Raw genomic sequence first — 13,226 nt, forward strand, 5'->3', positions numbered from 1 at the left:
TGGAAAAACCACAGCTTTGACTAGATGGATCTTTGTTGGCCAAGTAATGTCTCTGCTTTTTAATATGCTGTCTAGCTTGGTCACAGATTTTCTTCCGAGGAGCAAGAATCTTTTAATTTCATGGCTGCAGTCACTATCTTCAGTGATTTTGGAGCCCAAGAAAATAAAGTCTGTCACTGTTTCCATTGTTTCCCCATTTATTTGCCATGAAGTAACAGGACCCAATGTCATGATCTTTGTTTTTTGAATGTTGAGGGTTTTTTTTTTCTTTTTTAACTTTTAATGCTTTACAGAATTTTGCTGTTTTCTGTCAAACCTCAACATGAATCAGCCATAGGTAAACATATATGCCCTCCCTTTTGAAACTCCCTCCCATCTCCCCCACCCCAGCCCTCCCCTCTAGGTTGATACAAAGCTCTTGTTTGAGTTTCCTGAGCCATACAGCAAATTCCCATTGGATATCTGTTTTACATATGGTAATATAAGTTTCCATGTTGCTCTTTCCATACATCTCACCCTCTCCTCCTCTCTCCCTATGTCCATAAATCTATTCTCTATATCTGTTTCTCTATTATTGCCCTGTAAATAAATTCTTCAGTACCATTTTTCTAGATTCCATATATATGTGTTAGAATATAGGTTCTAGGTTCATCCACCTCATTAGAACTGACTCAAATGCATTCCTTTTTAAGGCTGAGTAATATTCGATTGTGTATATGCACCACAACTTCTTTATCCATTCATCTGTCGATGGTCATCTAGGTTGCTTCCATGTTTTAGCTATTGTAAATAGTGCTTCAGTGAACAATGAGATACATGTGTCTCTTTTGAATGTTGAATTTTAAGCCAGCTTTTTCACTCTCCTCTTTCACCTTCGTCAAGAGGCTCTTTAGTTCCTCTTTGCTTTCTACCATTACAGTGGTATCATTTGCATATCTAAGGTTATTGATATTTCTCCCGGCAATCTTGATTCCAGTTTGTGCATTATCCAGTTCAGCATTTTTCATTATGTACTCTGCATACAAGCTAAATAAGCAGGGTGACAATATACAGCCTTGACATAGTTGGTGCCTGTATATGTAATTTATTCTTACTCGAGCACCAAAATATTGCATGAAGTGAACTTGATTGATTTTATTTCACTTCTTGATATTGCATATTTTACTAACACACTCTACCTCCAGGTACTGATGAGCAACAAAAGATTGAAAGGCAAATGAATTATGTGTTACCTTATCTTTCCCTTTCTATCTATGTCATTATTTTTAGCACAAGTGATTAACTTAAGTAAGGAAGTAAAATGAGTAAGAAAAGGACATGATGGCTTGGTCACTTATGTTTGTTAGGACACAATGGCCTTCTTTCTTCATTCAGAATGTTCTGATTCAGTTAGAAAGTATGCCTTCCCAGGGTTGTCCATGTCATCCTACTCTGTTGTAACATATCACACTTGTATGCACTTTGTCTTTTTATTTTTTTTTTTGTCTTTCTTTTATTTTTTTTAAATTGGGTATAGTTGCTTTACCATTATGTATATGTTTCTGCTATAGAATGAAGTGAATCAGCTATATAGACGTACATTCATCCCCTCCCTTATAAACCTCCCTCCCACTCACCATCCCACCCCTCTGTATCATCACAGAACACTGAGTTGTGCTCCCTGCACTATACGGCACGTTTCTACCAGCAATCTTTTTTATATGTGGCAGTGCACATACATCAGTCCTAATTTCGCAATTCCTCCCACCCCTTACCCACCACTGGGTCCATATGTCCATTCCCTATGTCTGTGTCTATCGCGGCCCTGCAAATACATTCATCTATACCGTTTTTCTAGGTTTCATATACATGCATTAATATATAATATTTGTTTTTCTCTTTATGACTTCACTTAGTATAACAGACTCTAGGTCCATCAGTGTGTCTACAAATGATCCAAATTTGTTCCTTTTTATGGCTGACCAATATTCCATTGTGTATATTACCATATTTTCTTGATCCACTCATCTGTCGATGGACATTTGGGTTGCTTCCATATCCTGACTATTGTAAATAGTTCTGCAATGAACATACAATGAGGTGTCACATCAGTCAGAATCGCTATAATTGAAAAATCCACAAACAATAAATGCTGGAGAGGATGTAAAGAAAAGGGAACCCTCTTGTGTTGTTGGTGGGAATGTAAATTGATATAGCCACTATGGAAAACAGTATGGGTGTTCCTTAGAAAACTAAAAATAGAACTACTATATGATCCAGCAATCCTACTTACTGGACATATATTCTGAGAAGACTATAGTTCAAAAAGACACATGTACCCCAATGTACAATGTTAACTGAAATTTGTGATTATTACTGTGGTGTCATCACTATTTCCACGTAATAGTGCAAAGCAAATATTACTTTACTGAATTTGTTATGTTTGTATAGTAATTTACAGTGCATAATTTTTTGTTTGTTTTTGGTTCATTAAGATGTTATTTACTGTGAGGGTTAATTCCAATAGACCTAGAATTAACCTCATTAACCTATGTTACTGGAATACCTACACAGCACTAACGCTTGGTCAAGGCATGATGCCATGCTGCTGTGCTTAGTTGCTCAGTCATGTATGACTCTTTGCCACCTCATGGACTGTAGTCCACTGGGCTCCTCTGTCCATGCGAATTCTCCAGGCAAAGAATATTGTGGTGGCTTAGCATGCCCTCCTGCAGGGGATCTTCCCAACCCAAGGATCGAACCCAGGTCTCCCATATTGCAGGCAGATTCTTTACCAGCTGAGCAACAAGGGAAGCCCCAAGGCATGATATATAATTGCTAATAGTGTTCCTTTGTAGTCATATGTCCAAAGGCGTTTGAAGATGATTTACACTAGTTTATCGACATTATTTAATCAACAGCAGTGAGACTGATGATTTGTATCAGTCAAGATTCCAGTATAGACACTATGGTTCCAAGATGTTCTGTTCACACATCGATAGTTTCTGATCCAAGAAAGGAAGCACTTACACAGCTCTTACACACAGTCAGTGCTCTTGCCTGGATTCTCAGGTTTGAGGTCTTTGGCTATGAGGCACATCAATACTTTAATACTGTTTCTCTACTTTACCCTTTCCTTTTAATAAATGTTAGATTTCTACACATTGTCATTTTGGGTCCTGTCGTCTTTTTTAGCAATTAATCCTGTCTATCTAACACCATTAGTTCGTTAACATAGTCTATGTTTCAACAATTTATGAGCACAAGATTTAAAATTTATTATTTCTAAAAATTTTTATAAGCAACCCCATAATCAGGATATACTTTACTTCTCCAACCTAAAGTGTTTCTTGTGCTCCTTTGCAGCTGACCCCACCTGTTCCATACTAGGCAATTGGTCTTAGAAAGTTCCAATTTACTTCTCCCTTCTAGGAAAGCTGAACAGAACATAACTCCCAAATTTTATACCTACGTGCACTGAGACAGTACAGCCCATTTTCAAGGCTGTATTGAAATAGTTTACATATTTGAATAAACACAGATACCAGATAAATTACAGCTGTTAAATTATTTGAATCTAACCAATAAACAGGACTCCTAGGTGTTTCTTTGGTCTGAGGCATCATGAAGAAATTACTGATCATCAGTTAGTCCTTTGGACTTAAGAAATTTGTAAATGTCTGATATTCATCTCACTGTGAAGATGAAGGCAGATGTTACTGATGCCTGAATGAGGGGAAGCATATTGTTCACAATTATATTGGCAGAAAGTAGCACAATAGCAACAACTAGCAATGAGTACATTAGATAGGAGTTGTTTCCTTCAAGAATCAAGATGTTCACAATCAGAGATTGATGACTGAGACAGCTGCTCAAGATCTCATCAGAGCTGTATGCTGAACGGATCTGCTATCAGTAGTGCAAGGCTTCCATTGTCATGATAACAATAAGACTGCCACACTCCCAGCGTCACATCTGCTATCCAAGAAGGAAAAAAATAAATAGAATAGCTAAGAGGCAAAATGAATAAGACATCCTAACAGTTTACTCTAAATTTAAAAATAACTTCCTTAAAAATTAGCCTAGAGAATTCCTTTTGCATCTTATTGGCCCCAAAAGGGTTATATGACCATGCCTAACAACAATAAAGGGAATGGAGTACTTTATTTTCTAGACTTTAGAGGACATCAGTTGAAAATGACTTTTGAGTGCAGATAAATATAAGGCAAAAGGAGAAGAGAGCAGCAGAAGATGAGATGATTAGATAGCATCACTGACTTAATGGACATGAGTTTGAGCAAATTCCGGGAGATAGTGAAGGACAGGGAAACCTGGTGTGCCACAGTCTATGGGGCCACAAAGAGACATGACTGAGTGACTGAAAAACAAATATAAAACAGCAATATCTTAGTATCTCAGAATATTATTCCACTAAATGCTACTGCAACTTACTTGTTTCTAAATATGCTGTGCTGCATATAAGTAACCTGCTCTGGTACAGCATATGAAAAAGTTATGAAACATTGTATTGCTTTTGTTGGGAAGAAAGCATATAGTTTGTGAGCTGAAATAAATTTTTACCATTCTATAAAGGTCTTATATCCGATGATTGTGTCTTGTGCCATCACCTAAAATCCAACTGAGTTCACAAAGTATTAATAACTGTTGTAGTAAAAATTGTCTATTTGTTAGGGTTTTAATCTTTTGCATTCTTACCAGGATATTGTGTGATACTCCATGAAGCAGACTGCTCATTCCCATTTCTTCCACTTCATTGAATAATCGGACTTCTTGAGGTAGAAGAATATAGATGGAAACTTGTCAGTGATAGACATTTAATCAACAACTAAAATTGGCTTTACTAGTTTTGGTTTATGATAAATTTAGAAATTACTGACAGGTATTAGAATTTTGGGGTTAAATTAATAACTAATAACTAAAATTTTCTGGACATGACAAATTCTGTAATATACTTGAAAGTTTAATTCATTCTTTTGGTATTAAATGACATCATAAAGTGAATTTAAGGCAGTGTTTAAATTTTATGTATTGAGTATTATATTTGGCATTTTATGGGACATTTATTATCTTGCTAGATGAATATCCTTTTAAAGAACTTAGAATAAACAATCTGCATAAGAAACAAGTGTGCTGATAGATCATGACATAAAAAAGAAGGCAATAAATAGGGAATGCATTCAATAGTTAGTGTTGATTTTAAGTACATATGAATCTTTATTACATTTCTAAGACATTTAACTCCCACTTGAAATTTGAAACAATTTTAGATATCAAAATTCAAGTAATTCTGAATGTCTTAGGGAGATTTTTGAATATAGAACACATAATAATGCATAATCCAGTTTTCTTACTCATTTCTTTAAAGTACTACTAACCTGAATACCTTGGGCTTCCCTGGTGGCTCAGCTGGTAACGAATCTGCCTGCAATACAGGAGACTTGGGTTGGGAAGATCCCCTGGAGAAGGGAACTGGCTACCCACTCCAGTATTCTGGCCTGAAGGATTCCATGGACTATATAGTCCATAGGGTTGCAAAGAGTTGGACATGACTGAGCAATTGTATAGCCATAGCAACCTGAATACCTGTATTAAGTTTCTATTCATTCTGTGTCTTTGGAATAATTTAAATAGAGGCACTATAGCTCGTTAATTTTTTCAGCTACTAAAACAATGATTTTGTGCCATGTTATCCTATTTCCAAGCTCACCTATACCTGCAGGTCCCAATAGTAGGATATCCATTACCAATTAGTATTTAACCCTGGAACTTAGTGTCTTAGGAAGAAGAAAAGTACAAAAAAAATGGAAGATTTATGTCAGAAGGAAGGCAAAGTAGACAGTCTGACATTTCTACATTCATAAATATGAAAAGGGAAAAATGGAGACAGAGTTAGATGGACGAGGTCAAATTCCAGGACTGTTATTTCCCTGCAGTGTTTTCCTTGAAGATACTTAGCAGTTAAAAATTTTAAATATACAGAAAGGTATGGGAGAATCTAGAACCCCTTGACTCTTGAGTGAGATGAATAATGTGGAATATGAATAAGAGGAGGACAAGTAGATGAGACTGCAGTTGGACCTTGGTCATTTATTTTGTGCTGCCTACACATGACAATCAAGGATTTGAAAGTTCCCACCAGCTCTGATAAGAGGATGGAAAGTTACTGAAAGAACCAGTGGGTCAGCAGATGCTAGGCTGGAGAAAGGACTAAGGAACATAAGTTTTGTGACTTTTTTGTGGTGAAAATACCCTCTTTCACAGGAATTTCTTGCACTGAAGAGTATTCCAACCCATTTGGACATTGCTCCTTATTTTGCCCCATGTGCAACTTAGCAGTAGCAGCAGAAGCATATATAAGAGGCTATAGCCTGAAAAGCTTATTTGCAATAGAATGTGGTGGAACATGGTCCATGAGACAGCACATGTCCTTCCTTGAAGGTTTGGAATTCACTCAAATCTAGGGAACAGTTGCCATAAAGGAGTGTTGGCCTAATATTGCTACATATTCTAACGTTTAAAGAAAAATCATAAATCTTTATCATACTTGGATCTTCTGCATTTTTCAGTAAGATCAAATAATCCAGTTTAAAAAGAAAAACAGAAGCCAAATAAAGCATATGATTCATTAGCCACCAGTTTGCTGAATTTGTGATAGAGAATATGCTGGTTGCTCCTTCACAAATCAGTTCTTTAAACATGTGAGAACACAAAAAAAATCCTAAAATTTAGTTTAACATGCATTTTCCCCAGATAGGCAGGGTGTATAGCCCATACACATTTTCCTTGTATTCTTGTTTTCATTTATTTTTTCAGCTACTTCAGTTTGAGAGTCTTGAGCTCATCCAATTCATATGACAAGTATGTGCTTTTCTGCATCATTCCATGTAAGCTTAAGCACCAAAATACTTAATCCAAGTCTATGAGTTGCTATCAAACAAATTTTTTAGGTTTACCTGAAACAATCACTAATGAAGAGAAACTTTTGTTTTCTTTTTCCTAGTTTGTTTATAATATTTTCTTTTGTGTATCTTTGAAATTTCACCCTGATGTCTCTATGTTCCCTTTTTTTTTTAGTTATGAGAATTTTATAGAATACTTTTTTTTCTCAAAAATTAGAGTAACATTCCGAAATTATAAGCACACTTCATTTAGTATCCATTTAGATGAAAAACATCATCAAATTTTTGAATTCACTTCTATCTAATTTCTGTGCATGCAAGAAGACAAGACAGTAGTGACACTGTTTTTATATTTATTTTACTAGAAGAGTGTACCAGACATATTTTTTCTTATTATTTGCTTTAAAAATATTAGTTCAAAGAAGTCTTATAAATAATGATAAACAGCAGTTGGAGTCACATGGCAAACACTTGGCACCTTACAAATCCTTCTGATAAGAAGTTGAGCTCAATAATAAAATATAACATTCCCAGAATCAGAAATTGAAGGGAAAAAATGCTCAAAGGCAGTTTGGTAAATATGAGCTTACATAATAGTGACTCATGAGCTGGCTAGTTCTAAATATAAGCCAAGGAAATTGATAGTCATACTCTAGTGCCCATAGCGGTGGGGAGGGGAGACTTGACTTGAAATTATTTAAGATAGAAGCATTGAAACTGAACTCATTTATGATAATTATGAAAAATGTTTAGCTATTTAAATCAGTAAAATAGTAGTTTCTGTTTAAAACTCTAAATGTCATGGTTGATTAAGTTTAAATATATGGAGAATTAAAAATGATGGTATATAATGAGTTTTACATGTATGGATATGAGAGTTGGACTATAAAGAAAGCTGAGCACAGAAGAATTGATGCTTTTGAACTGTGGTGTTGGAGAAGACTCTTGAGAGTCCCTTGGACTGCAAGGAGATCCAACCAGTCCATTCTGAAGGAGATCAGTCCTGGGTGTTCATTGGAAGGATTGATGCTGAAGCTGAAATTCCAATACTTTGGCCACTTGATGCGAAGAGCTGACTCATTTGAGAAGACCCTGATGCTGGGAGGGATTGGGGGCAGGAGGAAAAGGGGACAACAGAGGATGAGATGGCTGGATGGCATCACCGACTCGATGGACATGGGTTTGGGTGAACTCCTGCAGTTGGTGATGGATAGGAAGGCCTGGAGTGCTGAGGTTCATGGGGTCACAAAGAGTTGGACACGAGTGAGTGACTGAACTGAATTGAATGTGTTTGGGGAAAATGAAACTAAAGTGTTGTTAAGGTTCTGGTTATAGGCAGAAAAAAGTTGAAAGCATCTGTTAATGTTAGATTTTGTTATGAATGTGTGCTGTACTCTCTAGAAAAAACCTTAAAACAGGAAATTTATAATATGCAACTTCTAACCAAAAAAAGAGAAAAGTATTTTTAAAATATTTCATCATTTCAGAGAGGGAAAATATTTAGAAAAGTAAATACAGAGTAAGTGTTAACTGGAAAATTGTATTTTAAAACAAAAGCGTATCAATAATCCCATAGTATGCAAAAGGATTCATTGTTTCCTTTATGACTATTTAAACTGTATATAAAAGTTAGTGCAACTATATGCTGGTACAAATAAATAGGGAATTGAAAAATGACATGATGAGTCTTCAACTGCATTAAGCATTGAGACACATCATGGTAAAAGTGCAGATTACCACACAAGTGGAACAAATAAACAGATGAGTATTTCTGACAGAAGGGAGGTTAAAGATCAAGAGCCTTGCTCACACTGGCCAGTTAGCTCCTAAAGAGTAGGGATCAATTCTTGTTTTTCTTTAAACTTTTAGTGTCTAGTAAAGTACCTCACTTTCAAGTACTCTCTGACCTTGAAGAGCTTCCAAGGCAAAAGGAAACTCATGTTATGATAGAAGTATAAATTAAAGTGATGTAAGAGCAGAGAGGGCTTACCAGGTAGTGCTAGTGGTAAATAACCTGACTGCCAACACAGGAAACATAAGAGATACAGGTTCAGCCCCCAGGTCGCGAAGATCCTCTGGAGGAGGGCATGGCAACCCACTCCTGTATTCTTGCCTGGAGAATCCCATGGACAGAGGAGCCTAGGGGCTACAGTCCGTAGGGTTGCACAGAGTCAGACATGACCGAAGCAACTTTGCACGCACATCGCACACACACACACACAAACACATGAATGGAGGGGTAGAAAAAAATTCTTTTTAAACGTACAATGGAAAAGGCAAAACCAAGCAAACAACACATAAGATAAGCATGAAGGATTAAAACAGGTGACAACCTCCCTAAGAGAATGGCATGAACAAAAATATGAAGGTAAATACCCACATGGGGAAGGTTGAATGGTTCTATTTGGGTGGATTACAGAGAGATGAAAGATGTAGTGACACAGTAAGGACCATACAATGTCCACGACTAACATTAGAAAGAGCTGAAGAGTTGAGTTCTAATTAAAAAAAAAATCGAGATTTTCCTAAAAGAAAAAAAAAAAGCAGTAAACAAAAACAAACCACCAAGTTTGCTTTGTTGTTGTTCAAACAGGGAATTGTTATGATGACATATACTTTAAAAAACATAGGATATATTAAAAGAAAGCGTGCAGGCAAAAATCTCACTTAAAAAGTCAAGAGAACAGTCCAGATGATAAAAAAGATACTTTTGTCTTTATGATGTTTTGAGTTTTGAGTACATCCTAAAGAAGTGTGTGTAGCGGGGGGGCGCAGGTGGCGGAGAGGGTGAACATTGGTTTAAACAGCCACAATTATTCTGGCTATGGTGACAGAATTGATTTTGAACAATTGATAGTACAAATTTAGTACAATTCATTTTGAACTTTGGAAACTCAGTACCATCACTTTTAAGCTATATAGTCACAGGAAAAGTATTTTAAAGGTTAAATAACTGGATAGCAACTTTCTCATCTTTATCTTTAAAATTCCTGATTGTTGTGAGAATTAAACAAAATTAATAATTAAACAACCCAGGGATTGAACCCAGGTCTTCCGCATTACAGATAGATTCTTTACCAGCTGAGCCACCAGGGAAGCCCAAGAATTCTGGAGTGGGTAGCCTATCCTTTCTCCAGCAGATCTTGCAAGCCCAGGAATCAAACTGTGGTCTTCTGCATTGTACATGAATTCTTTACTAGCTGAGCTACCAGGGAAGCCCTAATAATTCAACAGAATTGCATATGTAGAAGCACCAATCAAAGCGCTTAGGACATACAGACAATAATTGTTGGTGAATAATAGAATGAAATACTGGAAAGTAGCTTCCATATTTTCCCATTGGACTTAAACTTTTTCAGAGCTTTTTGCTGTTAGGTAGCTATGACCAACCTAGACAGCATACTAAAAACCAGAGACATTACTTTGCCAACAAATGTCCATCTAGTCAAAGCTATGGGTTTTCCAGTAGTCATGTATGGATGTGAGAGTTGGACTATAAAGAAAGCTGAGCACCGAAGAATTGATGCTTTTGAACTGTGGTGTTGGAGAAGACTCTTCAAAGTCCCTTGGATTGCAAGGAGATCCAACCAGTCCATCCTAAAGGAAATCAGTCCTGATTATTCATTGGAAGGACTGATGCTGAAGCTGAGACTCCAATTCTTTGGCCAGCTGATGCAAAGAACTGACTCATTGGAAAAGACCCTGATGCTGAGAAAGATTGAAGACAGGAGGACAAGGGGATGACAGAGGATGAGATGGTTGGATGGCATCACCGACTTAATGGACATGAGTTTGAACAAGCTTCAGGAGTTGGTGACAGACAGGGAAGCCTGGAATACTGCAGTCCATGGGGTTGCAAAGAGTCAGACACGACTGAGCAATTGAACTGAAACTGATTGGTAGCTTATCCTCCTAACCATCGGTCAAGAGCTGAGCATGTTGGAACACCTTTCTTGGGACCCAAGTCTAACATGTGGCATTCTCCCTGGTATTGATCATGGGCTTACAGAAGAAGTTCTTTCTTCCTCTTGTACCATCACGCTACATACTTTACACAATGTTGTTCACAAGGTTGATGCCATTTTTAGAATGAGTTAACATTCTGAGTTAAGTTCTAATTTGATGCAACAACTTGCAGCTATCTGACTGCATGCTGCTAAGTCGCTTCAGTCATGTCCAACTCTGTGCGAACCCATAGACGGCAGCCCACCAGGCTCTGCCGTCCCTGGTATTCTCCAGGCAAGAGCGCTGGAGTGGGTTGCCATTGCCTTCTCCAATGCATGAAAGTGAAAAAAGAAAGTGAAGTCACTCAGTCGTGTCCGACTCTTGTCTGACTGCATAGATAGAAGCAAAGTATCCAGAGCATAAGATATAAGTGCTCTCTATTAGGCAGAACACAGGGGATTATACCTCTCAAATGGTAAAGAATCCAACTACAATGCAGGAAACTTGGGTTCAATCCCTGGGTTGGGAAGATCTCCTGCAGAAATCCATGGACAGAGGAGCCTGGTGGGCTAGGGTCCATGGGGTCAGAAAGAGTCAGACATGACTGAGGGACTAACACACTCTGCACATTACGATCTTACATTGTCTGCACAAACGTCTTGAGCAAAGCAAAACAAAACATTTTTTGTAATGTTAAATACCTTGAACTAGGATCACAGGGTTGATATGAAGACAAAATTAGATTTTGAGTTAGCTACATTTTCTAATGACTAAAGCTGCCAGACAATACAATGGGCTGTGTTAGTAAGGAACAATTTCTGTGCTAGTGACTCTGCTCACATATATCCTGACCCTCTCTTTAGGAGGAGACCTGGAGGAAATATAACCTAACTCAAAGACCACTGATTTTAGTGCTGTGATCTTCAGCAAAACCCTTTCCATCTTCTTTCTCTTTGCAGATATTGCTTTGCTATACAGTTTTGAATATTTTAAACAGAAAAATAATTTCATGTTTATTAGAATCTAATGGAATTAGCATTATATCAGTGATTGGTACTTCTCAGGGGTCATTGTAGGAAGCTTTTACCTTTATTTGTTTAGTACTTATAATGACCCTGAAAATATTATTTTCACAATTTTACAACTGTGCCTGAAGAAATGTCCATGATATGTTGTTAAATGATAAAAATACAAAATATTATATATAATGTGTTACTAATTATGGAACCCAGTTCTATAATTCTCCACATTTCCTCACTTGTGTACACAGCTATATACATGATACACAGATGAAAATGGTCAGAATTATACACAGTAAAGTGGTCACTATATCTATATCTGGGTTACAGATTTTGAAAGTTTCTTAGTTTCTTTCTTGGACTCTTCTGATCCTCTAAATTATCTACAACAATGAGCATTACTTTCATCCTCAGAACAATGACTATATTAATAGTCATATAGCTTTAGAGAAAAATAACTCAAGATGACAGAGAGTAAGTAGTAAATTTGGCATCATTTCCTGACATAGAAGCAGTTGAGGGGAGGGAGCTCACTCTTACCTGAGTCCAGAATTTGGAGTGGTTCTTTGTCCCACTTTTTTTTCCAGTTCAGTTTCATTGCCACTGATTAGAGCACAGAAGGAAAAAGAATGGCCCGTTCACTTAATGATGACAAATAGCAGCTTTGGTCTTTACCTGGGAGGCTGTGGTAACCTGGGCCTGCCTTTTGTGTGTGCCCATGGGCGGCAAGCAGGAGTTCAGCACTGTAGCTGGAGCCTGGCTGGACTCCAATTTGGCGTGTGTCTCACATTGTTTGGGGAACACTCTGTGCCGGTGGAGACACACTCCTCTCCCGGGGCCTAGAGCTAAGAAAACAAAAGCTCCTGGTGCCAAGGCTACCGGCCTTATCTGTAAATCACTTATTCTTTTTTCTTGTCTCCTCAAGGGTGCTTTGACCTTAGCTCAGAGTTTGAGCAGGCACAACTCATCAATTTTTTTCACTGACAAGTAAAGAGACCAAGTGAATTTAGCCTGCCTGACTATTGAAACTGTATCAGGTCTTAGATATGACCAATTAGAATACACGCATACTGTGTGTGCATATGTGTGGATGCATGCATATGTTTCTAATGATATATAAATGATCATTCATCAAAATTGTAAATGTACATGAGAATTAATTTTACTTCTTGATAATTTCAACCACATTAGCTGATTTAATCCTTTTCATGTCTCTGCACACTAGGGTGAAAGTGTTGATGAAAGTGAAGAGGACAGTAGGTCTTTATTTCTAATGTCCATTTATAGTGGAGAGGGCCATTAACAATTTTCAGCTCGACTTTCACATTTATAGAGGTGAAAATGGAAGCTACGAAGATGTAAG

General features: G+C 37.2%; 1 long non-coding RNA gene across 1 annotated transcript in view; it reads right to left on the minus strand.

Moving 5' to 3' along the window:
• LOC120872707 overlaps positions 1 to 12,591 on the minus strand; it is an 82,676-nt gene extending 70,085 nt beyond the window's left edge. Inside the window, exons 1-2 of the long non-coding RNA XR_005723314.1 lie at positions 12,404 to 12,591; positions 4,696 to 4,769 (exon numbers count right to left, since the gene is read on the minus strand). This is a non-coding gene — a long non-coding RNA (uncharacterized LOC120872707). The remainder of the gene's footprint in view (positions 1 to 4,695; positions 4,770 to 12,403) is intronic.
• Positions 12,592 to 13,226: the final 635 nt, after the last annotated feature.

The sequence above is a fragment of the Oryx dammah genome, unplaced genomic scaffold (genome assembly GCF_014754425.2).
Source record: "Oryx dammah isolate SB20612 unplaced genomic scaffold, SCBI_Odam_1.1 HiC_scaffold_2, whole genome shotgun sequence".
Taxonomy (NCBI): Eukaryota; Metazoa; Chordata; class Mammalia; order Artiodactyla; family Bovidae; genus Oryx; species Oryx dammah.